Source organism: Vicugna pacos, chromosome 32 (genome assembly GCF_048564905.1).
Source record: "Vicugna pacos chromosome 32, VicPac4, whole genome shotgun sequence".
Lineage (NCBI taxonomy): Eukaryota > Metazoa > Chordata > Mammalia > Artiodactyla > Camelidae > Vicugna > Vicugna pacos.
This window is the reverse complement of record NC_133018.1, coordinates 10,518,693-10,529,169: the sequence shown is the minus strand read 5'-3', so window position 1 is coordinate 10,529,169 and position 10,477 is coordinate 10,518,693. Positions and strand designations below refer to the sequence as shown.

The following is a 10,477-nucleotide window of genomic DNA, read 5'->3' as shown; positions in this document are numbered from 1 at the left end:
AGGTACTGGGGAGTCACTGGGGGCTCTTGTCACAAATACAGGCTCTGGGCCCCAGCATCCAGGCTCTGCCCGTCCAGGCAGGGCCCAGGGGTCTGTATTCGTAACAAGTCCCCCATGAGGTTCTGGAGCAGGTAGAATGGGTAGCTCACCTTGGAAGACACCGGTCTTGTGAATACTAGCAAACATCACTGAGTACCTACTGTATGCCAGGCGCCAGGCCAACTGCAATAAGGCTACGAAGCAGGGAAGACGGATGTCTCAATTTGACAGACACAGCCCAGAGAGGGAAAGAGACTTGCTCAAGGCCACACAGCAATGCAGGCAGGCTCGAACCCAGATCCTCTGATCGCCCCCAGCCCCAGGCTGCCCAGCTGTTCCCACCTGGCCTCTGGAGAAGAGAAAGAACCCAGCTTCCCAGCTGCAGCCATTGCCTGCTGCGACCGAGCCGCTGAAACATTAATTGAGCTAATATTTCAATTACTTCTTGGGGCACCTGGGCAGGCCTGGCCCCCAACCTCAGCTGAATGTGAGCACCAGAGTGACCTTCAGCAAGCCAGTAGGGGGCCCTGGTGAAGAGAAAGCCAGGATCTGGCTGTGGACTGAGGCTGGGGGTCAGCCCACAGCTCCTGCGGGTTTCTGGCTGACGGGTTCAAACCTTAGCCTCATAACTTTTGGGCTGCGTGAACCTCTTTGGGCCTCAGTTTCCCCATCATCTCTGCTCACAGGGTTCTTAGGAGAGTTAAAGGATGTCAAATGCTTAGCACAGGGCCTGGTATGGAATAAAAGCCGACGCACAATTGCACTGACAGGCGTGTGGATGTCTTGCTAGTACTCTTCAGAGTGTGATGCTGAGAGCTCATGAGTGCATGCTGCTTACCTGCTTGGGGGTTTCCTGTCCCAGCTGAGCCCAGCAGCACTCCTTGTGGCTCCTCTGCTCCAGGACCCCCACTTGCTTGCTGGTCTCCGAGGGGCGGCTTGGTCATCGCCATGGGAGGGGCGCCAGACAGCCCTGGATCTATCGGCATAATTGAATTGTTATCGACTTGCCCTTGTGACTCTGGTCCACAGACACGGTAACACTCCCAGGGACTGAGCTGGCTCCCACCTTGGAGACCGGGAGGGCGGCCAGATCAGGCTGGGATTTGGGGTCCTGTGGGGATTACAGGATATGTGTGGACTTGGGGTCCCTGGTTCTGCCACTGACTTACTGTGTCATCTTGACCCAAGTTCCTTATCCTCTCTGGGACTCCGTCTCCACTCTCAAGTCTGCTCCTCTCTCTCTGACTATGGTAGGATATGGGGTCGGAGTTGGGAGGAAAAAGGAACCTGGCTTCAGGTTTCTTTGAAGCTTCTACCCCACCTCCCCCAGTCCTAGTCGACTTTCCTCCCAGTCCCACTCTCCGTTCTGCCTCCCAGAAGCCTTCCCTAAAATAACTTCACTGCCTGCAGAGTGGATCTTGACGTCAACCCCATTTTTCAGCTGAGCAAACGGAGGCTCAGAGAGGTCAGGTAGTGTGCTCAAGACTCACAACCAGGAAGTATCAGATCCTGGTCTTCAACCCACGTCTGTCTGACTTTCCATCCTGTGTTCCTACCCTCCCCACTATCCTGTCATTCCTTCTACTCAACCTTCCCCTTGGCCTGGATCAGAAGTTGGGGATACCCCCCCATTCCCTGCTTTCCTGGCCACCCCAACCCCCTGCCTCCTCCACCCCGTCTCTTCCTGCCCTGGGCAATCAGTTTCTTCAGATATGATTTGGGATTCTAATGAACAGAATGATTTGGCATTTAAATAATTATCCACTCTCTAACTGTTAGTGATGCTGAGTCGGGAGAAATTTCCGCATCTTATTTATGAATATGGTTTCTCCCCCTCATCGGGTGGAGATTTCTCAGCCCACCCCCTCCCAGCACCTCCTCTCTTGAATGCCTTTTCAGCACACATTTCCAGTGGAGCTCCCCCCACCCCACTGGCCCCTAAGTGCCTATTAACAACTTGCCTCTTCCGCTATCAGCCCCCATTCACGCCCCTTTTTATCTTTACATTTCAATATCATTACAAATCCTAGTGTTATTCAAATTGCATCAATTATTCAATTTCTCCTCCCCGAGTGGAGTGGAGGCAGCGGCTTCCCAGTGGCTGCGCCGGAAAAAGCAGAGGCCTCTCAAGGAGGGTTTGAAATTCATGGGGGATTCGGCTGTGTTCCATTAACCTGGGCTCTTTTGGCTCCCACAAACCATGGAATTGATTAAAACACATACGCAGCTGCAATTTGGTTTGGGGGAGAAAGCCCACTGCTGAGAAGCACTGAGGGGACGGTTTGGGAGATAAAAGGCTTTTCACTGTCCTGTGATATTCATTCACTGAACATTTATTGAGTTCCTGCTGTAAAGAAGAGAAGCCACCATTAATGGAGCACTTACTGCGTGCAAAACACCACTTGAAGCTCTTTATAGAAGATACTGCTGTTTCTCAGCAAGGGCTGGCTGCCTGATGCTCTAGGAACCAATCCTACGGCACTGGCTTTTGAGAAAAAAAAAAGTTTTACTGCGAGGTCAATCAGCAAGGAGACAGAAGGCAAGACTCTCAAATACGTCTCTCTGATCCAGGCTTCCGGGTGAAATTTAAGAGGCTAGGGGAACTTCAAACCTGCAGCTGATTGGCTAACCTCAAATCAGTCCAAATAAGCTACTGCTGGAAACTAGATTTTCCTTATCGAAGGACTTCTTGCTTCATAAAGGGCTTCAGGGGCAACATTTCTATTCTTTAAATTCTGTAGACTTAAGATTCTTGGTTCCAGAGTCATCCTGGAGACAGGAGTTCCCGTCTTGTACATGAGCAGTGCTGTCTCTTATAAAATAACTCCAGGCTTGATTGATCGACAACCTGTTTAAAGGAAGCAAAATCAGTTTAAGCTGGTCAGTGTTTTATGTGCTGTTTCACCACCTCCAATCTTCAAGAACCTGGAGGTGGTTATCATTTATAACCACCTGTTTTGTAGATGAGGAAACAGGCTCAGAGAGTCTCTAGCCCAAGGCTGCACAGTGGTGCAGGCTGGTTTTGTCTTCAGATCTGGGCCTCTTAATCATTATGCCATCAGCTACGGTTGTAGGGCTTGAGTAACGCCAAGGAATAGCTGGAGAAGGAACGGAGGGCGTGGAAAGGAAAGAGAATGACCTTGTCCCACAGGGCCCTGTTTTTAAAGACTCACAAGAGAAATTGCTCACATCTCATTACCAAGAAAAGTTTTTTTCCCCCTAAGCAAGTGGTAGTTTCTCAGCTTATGGATACTAAGAGTTACATAATGGTCACATTTCTTTCTTTGCTGTGGCTGCTGGGAGACTCTAATCCAGACATGCAGCCCACTGCTCACAACCATACAAGACCTTGCCCCACCATCCCGTCATCCTGTCCTCTCATCTAGGTCTTTCCTGCATTGGCACTGCAGTGTATACTTGTAAGCCACTTCTAAGCCTTTTTGAAATGAGGCCAGATATAAGTGCCTTTTTAAAAAGACTTTTAAGCATCCATTATGAACCAGGAATTTTATACAAGTTCTCATTCTAACTTTGGCAAAGTGTTTATTCTCACTTTACAGATGAAACTGAGGACCAGCAAGGCTATGTGAGCTGCCCAAGGACACACAGTAAGTGGCAGAAGCAGGATGGGGACATGTCTGTAGACTTCCTCTTCCCATGATCCAGGGGATGTGAAGACTCCAGGCTCTGACATCCCTGCTCTAGATCTTGGTCTGGCAGGAAGATGTCACAGAAAGGGCATTCAGGCGAAATCATGTGACCTTCCTCCCTCTGGGCTGGATTTCCCCACTGAGCACTGTTGGGCTGCCCTCCAAAGCCCCATGCAGCTCCGACCTGGTGTCACCCCTTTTCTGTCTGTGTCACTGATGCATGTGCAGGCACTGGAGCCTGGTTGCACCTCTGAGTCACAGCACCACTCTCTGAGGCAGGTACACTCCCCAGGGAGTTGTGTCATCTCATTCCCAGGGTTTCCTGATGACACAGACAGGAGGAGGGAGCAGCTGTGGGGGTGACAGGGCTGTGACACATGCCTCCTACACCGACCACCTGCATGCTTTGTGATCCTGGGGCCCCAGGCAGGCAGCACCTGCCTGGTAAGACAGGACCTCCCAGGATGGGGACAGAGGAGGGTAAGGACGGCCAGAGGCTTAGCTGAGTGGGACTCAGCCCCTTCCTGAATTCGAGGATTCTAAGTTTTGGGTTGTGGGCTCCAGCCTGGCCTACGGTCTGAATTCCAAGCAGGCAGGTGATGGTATAGAGACAGATGAGGGAGAAGCACCAGAGACTGGGGGCAGAGAGTGACTTCCCAAGAGAAAGGGACATCATTTATTAAGCACCTACTAAGTGCATCACCTTCAGTCCACAAATCAAAACTAAGGCCACAAACGTGGTAGCTCTGACCCACCTTGTGTTTTTAAAAACCTTGAATTAGTTTCTAACACTTAAAAATAGGGACATCCTACATAAAATCAGGATTTAGAGTTCTTTTGAGAAGTGTCCTTTACATTTCCTGCCTGGCCTCTAGGGCATCCGAGTGTCTGACCCCCTCTTATAACCATGAATGCCTTCTCAGTAAGTGTTATTATCCCCATTTTTACAGATGAAGAAACTGAGGGCTTTAAGGCAGCCATCACGCCAAGTTCCACAACAGGTTAGCACTGGAGTCAGGATTTAACCCCACTGCTCAGCCTCTCTAAGCCCCTACTCTTTCTACTGCCCCCCACTCTCTCCATCTAAGGAGGCTGGAACAGGCAGCCCCAGCAGTAGATCTCTCTAAAGTCCTCCATGCTCCTATCTGTAAAATGAATGGCCTCTGAAGTCCTTTCCAGCTATAATGTGGGGTGTGGCTCCCTGGGGGTTGGAACCAGGAATCTAACCAATCATAAGTGCTTAGGCTCTCTGTACAGGGAACTTTAAACAAGCCATCTCATTTAACCCTCACAGCTTCAGAGGAAGTAGGTTCTACCATTATGCCCATTTAACAGATTAAGAAACTGAGGCTCTGTCAGCTTTCTCAATGGTCCAGCCCCTGTGGCTTTTTTTTTTAAGCTCTTGGATGTTATCCTGTCCCTTTCCTAACTCAGGGCCTTTGCCCATGCTGTCCCCTTTGCCTGGAATGTCTTCCACCCTCCTCAATGCAAGCTTTCATCATCCTTCAGTTCTTCCCTGATTCTCTGAACAATGTCTGGCTCCCCCTGGTATTGCCTCTGAGAACTCCCTGTACACGTCATAGTGTTAACAATGACAGTAACTTGAGCTAAGAATTATTAAGCACTTTCCTTGAGCCAGGCTCCATTTTAATCACTTTAACTCCATTATCTCAATCCTCTCACAACTCCATGAAGTGGCTATGATCGTTATCCTCATTTTACAGATGAGGACATAAAGGCACAGAGAGATTAAGTAACTTGCCCAAGGCCACCCAGCTAGTGTAGAAAATTTTACCTTAGGTTGTATGACTGATCGATATCTTCAGGGTCTATGTCTTGGGGAACTTGTTCTTGATAAATAAATATCCTTTATGAATGAACACACTAGGATTATGGCTCCAAATTTCATGTCCATAACCATATGACGATCACCTTCCTCCCCTGCTAGTGTCTCACCACTGGAGCTGCCCCCAGCTCACATCTGACTCCAAAGTAGCGCTGAGTTCGCAGGACTCCCCCACCTCCACCCACATTGTCCCCAGGGAGAAAGAGAAAGTGGGTCAGTGAGGTTCAGCACCACGGACAGAGCCATCTCCCAGCTTATAACTGCTCCCCTTCAAGGCTCAAGCTGTGGACTGGCCTCTGGGAAATTCCCAAAGACCCCGCCTCTTTGCATCAGCCCCCTCCTTCCTCACGGCTCTCCCCCGCACCAGTTTACTGCCAATGACATTCAGATAAATGGCTGCTGTCAACCAGGCCGGTCCCACAGAAAGGCGTGTCGGGTGATGTATGGCACCGTCCTCTAGAACCACAGGACTCACTGCTCAGGAGCTCCAAGGGGGCTGCTCCCCTACTCCCATCAGCTTCTGACCCCGGGCCACATCTGGGCTTTGAGATCCCCCTCTATCCAGCCCTGGGGATGAGTCCCCCGTCAGACACAATTACTAGGGTCTTCAATCATATGCTGTTAAGACCCTGGCCCACTTCCCTACTCTCTGGGCTGCTATGCAACCCCACACCCAACCTCCACTCCTGTCTGCCCCAGGTATCCCTCCTGGATTGTTCAGGGGCTCAGGGGGCCTTGTGGGCTGTGGCCATCAGACTCTCAGCTTCTGGGTTCAAAGGGAGGAGTTCCAGCCCAGCCCAGCCACCAATAGGGCAGCTAATAAAACCTTGGTTTATCATTCTTTCACTTAACTCATGATGAGATGGAGCGATTGGGGCATTTAATGAAGCTGCTGACTCTGGAGACCCTTGCTCCTTGCCCCTTGCCCCTCGGAGAAGGCAGAAGTACCTGAAGTCACCCTGTCCTCACACATCAAGAGGCACCAAAATGCCCTCTCCTGCCCTTAGCCTTCTGCCAGCTGCCAGCTCTGGCACCAGGTTTGTCATCTTTAAAATGGGACTAACAATAATAATAACTAACACTTACACAGTACTGTTCAAATACTTTCTAAGCTGTAAAGCCCCTGCCATAATATTTAAATGTAGGAGCCAAACCATTCAATTGCATACAGTTCAAAGTCATGTGTGATGTTAGCCAGATGACGAGAGCCAGCCAACAGGGAGTTCTGGGAAACCCGTTCTATCATATTCAAACTCACATAGCCAGGTTTTATGTTTGGTCCTCACAATCACCATCTGAGACAGTAACTATTATCCCATTTCACAGATGAGATAGACTGAGGCCCAGAGACCTTCACAACCTTGCCCAAAGACATAGAGCCAGTAAGTTGCAGGGTTGGGATTTGAACCCAGGAGACAGGGATTCAGAGTCCCTGGTGTAGCCACCACCCTAGGCCATCGCCCAGAGCTAGGATGAAGATTCAGTGGGAACTAGCAGACACAGAAGTCTCTTCTTACCTCATCCTGGGCACCAATATCGCCACCTCCTCTTAGGAGCATCCGCAGAATCTCCTGCGATCCTCAGTGGCTAATCTAGCCTAAGTGTTTCTCTCTCCTAGCCCCTCTGGTAGAATCCAACAGCCTTTCTTACTTCCTGGTCCTGAACTAATGGGGCATCTGCTCCCTCACTCTTTGGGCGCCCACCTGGTCACCCCGTCCTAGAAGAGGAGGAGATGGGAAAGAGTATTCTATATCTTTACACTTTGCTGGTGAAAAACAAGGAAAACCCACCAGGCATGCAGGTGAATAAAGACAAATGGCCCCACAGACCTTGGCTTTTCTGGTTTTTAAAAAAAATTTTTATGGGGTGGTAATTAGGTTTATTTATTTACTTATTTAGTGGAGATACTGGGAATTGAACCCAGGGCTTCATGCATGTTAGGCGTGCACTCTAACACTGAGCTATACCCTTCCCTCTGGTTTTCTTTTTTTAATGATTTATTGAGCACCTACTGTGTGCCTACACAGTGCTGAAGGAAAGGAGGAAATGCAAACAGCTTTGAAATGCTCTTAAGAGCTTAACATGTGTCTTAGTCGGCTGGGACTGCCATAGTGAAATATCAGAGACTGGGTGGTTTAAATGACAACAATTAATTTTTCTCACAGTTCCAGAGGAAAGCAGGCCAAGATCGAGGTGCCAGCCTGGTCAGCTTCTGGTGAGAGCCCTCTTTCCGGCTTGTAGATGGCTGCCTTCTCACTGGGTCCTTACATGATGGTTTCTTCTTATAAGGGCACTAACCCCATCATGGGGGCTCCATCCCCATGAACTCCTCTAACCCTGATTACCTCCTAAAGGCCCCACTTCCAAATACCATCACATTGGGTAGTAAGGGCTTCAACGTTGGAATCTGGGGTGGTGAGGGACACAATTCAGTCCATAGCACCCTGTGCCTGGGAGACAAAATTTTTACAGGGAGGATTGGGTGGCCTGATTCTACTCCTGGACTCACACTGACTCACCAAAAATTTGCTGAGCCCCAATATAAACAAGGCACCATTCTGGGCACTGAGGTCACAGCAGAAGACAAGACTGACAAGGATTCTGCCTTCAAAGGAGGGAGATGATAATAAACAGAGAAAGAAAGGCCAGTGCAATCAGTGCACAGAAAAAAATTAGACAGGGTAACGTGAAAGAGAGCGATAAAGGGGTCAGGAAGGACCTGCGCAAGGAGAGGACCAGTAAGCGGAGGCATGAAGGATGAGGAGCTGCCCTGTGAAGATCTGAGGGAACAGCATTCCCGGTGGAGGGAACAGCAGAGGCAAAGATCTTGAGGTGGAAAGGAACTGGGGACACATGGGGAATCAAGAGAGGGCTGGGGTGGCTGGATCAAGAGCAGGGGACAAGCACTGTCCATTGCCCCTTGGACTGGCTTTGTGCCTCTTGGCCAGCAAAGAGGGCAAATGGTCAGGGGCAAAAGAGGAGGGGGCGGCTGGCGTGGCATACTCTACTGTGCCTGCAGTCTGCTCGGGCTGCTGTAACAAAATACCACAGGTGGCAGGAGTAGGGGGAAGAGGGTGTGGACTTAAACAACAGAAATTTATTTTCTCACAGTTCTGGAGGCTGCAGTTCGAGATCAAGGTGTGGGCAGGTTTGATTTTTCAGAGCCTCTCTCCTTGGTTTGTGGACAGCCGTCTTCTCCCCGTGTCTTCACATGGGCTTCTCCCCATGCGTGTCTGTGTCCTGATCACTTCCAATAAGGATACCAGTCATATTGGAGTGGGGGTGACCCAAATGACTTCATTTTACCTTAGTTCTCTATGTAAAGGGTCTGTCTCCAAATATACTCACCTTCTGAGGTACTGGGGGTTAGGACTTGAACATATGGATTTGGGGGAAGGGACATGATTCAACCCACAGCAGTGTCCCATCCATATCCCCTCACTCTTACCACCTGGGTGCACCTGACTGCAGCCTCCAGCCAGCTTGTCTCTGCCCCGGGGCTTTCTCTGATGCCTGCTTTGCCACCTGTAGGCCAAACCAGGGGATTCATGCCCCCTGGAGCAACCCCAGTGGTGACGGCAGTTGATCTGGAAATAGCCCAGCTCCTTGAGCTGGTGCGTCCCACGCTGTGTCCCAGAGTTCCCCGGCAGGATTACGCCCCACTCGCCACAGTGAGAGTTGGACTTTATCACACGCTTTTTATTGGCGGTCTCCTTCCCCACTCTCTTCTTGATGTGAGTTTCATCTCCAAAATCAATGACTTGCAGGCTTGCAAACCCCTGTGTCAGGGTCTGGGGAGCCAGCACCGAGGGGTGACCGTCCCTCGGTGCCCCTGGGAGCTCAGAGGTGATGAAGTCTGTTGACGAGCGTCCCTGGAAAGGGGCAGGCCAGTGCGAACTGGGTCCTGCTGATAAAGCACCGGTCACACCTCCCATTTACAGGACACTTCGTCTTCCCCAGGCGTCGTGCCCAGCACTTCACCAGCCTCCTCTTTTTAAGCCTGCCCACAGATCTATGTGAAGCAAGTACTATACTTAGCCTTTTTTTTTTTTTACAGATGGGAAAACCAGGCTCAGAGATGTTGAGTTATTTCCCTGAAAATGCAGAGCCAGGTTCTCAACCAAATCTACTGCCCTGTAAGGTTGGAACCTCAGATACCCTGTGTCGCACCTGCTCGGAGTGGCAGGTGCCCAGGGCCCCCTTGGTGCTCGCCGGGGCAATGACAACTCGCCGCCTGTGTCTCCCTCCCACACGGCTGGGACCCGTTATCTGTTTTGCGCACGGCCTGCGCCCGTCAGGGTAATGGACTGTGCTTGTCCTAGCGGAGGTGGCCTCTGGCAGGGATGATGTATGAGGCGCTATTGTTTGATATGAATGCATTAGGCGACATTCCCGATAAAGACTTTACCAGCAGAGCTGCACTCGCTGGCAGCAGCCCCCGTGGAGGGAGGGGGACAGTGGCAGTAGCCTGAGTCCCCATCAAACTGGGCTCCAGGGGACCAGCAACCTTCAGGGAGGCAGAGACTGGGTCACTCTGGCTTTCAAACCTCTGGGTCCTGAACCGCATGTCTCACACCCTGACAGGCAGCAGAGTGTAGACCGAGGGTCTCACACTTTGAAAGCATCAGCATTGGCTTGGGAGCTGGCTAAAAATGGAGAGTCCTGGGTCCCAACTCAGATCCATTGAAACAGAATCTCCAGAGGCCTGGGATTCTGCCTTTGCAAACCCCTTCCCTCGGTGAACCTAATATTGCTGGACCAGCGCCCAAACATGGGCCACAAAATGGTCTGGGATGAAGAGAATGTGGTTTGAAGTCAGAAGCTCCTGGGTTGGAGCCTGGGCTCCCCTGAGAAGCAGCAGGGAACTCTTAGGCAGGTCACTTGGACTCTCAGCATTGTAAGCCTCAGTTTCCCAATCTGCAACGTGGGCCGAGCAGCAAAA

At 50.7% G+C, this 10,477-nt stretch overlaps 1 long non-coding RNA gene across 1 annotated transcript in view; it reads right to left on the bottom strand.

Moving 5' to 3' along the window:
* Window positions 1–2,624: 2,624 nt before the first annotated feature.
* LOC140691006 (uncharacterized) overlaps window positions 2,625–10,477 on the bottom strand; it is a 32,431-nt gene continuing 24,578 nt past the window's right edge. The window contains exon 3 of the long non-coding RNA XR_012066447.1: window positions 2,625–2,887. This is a non-coding gene — a long non-coding RNA (uncharacterized lncRNA). The remainder of the gene's footprint in view (window positions 2,888–10,477) is intronic.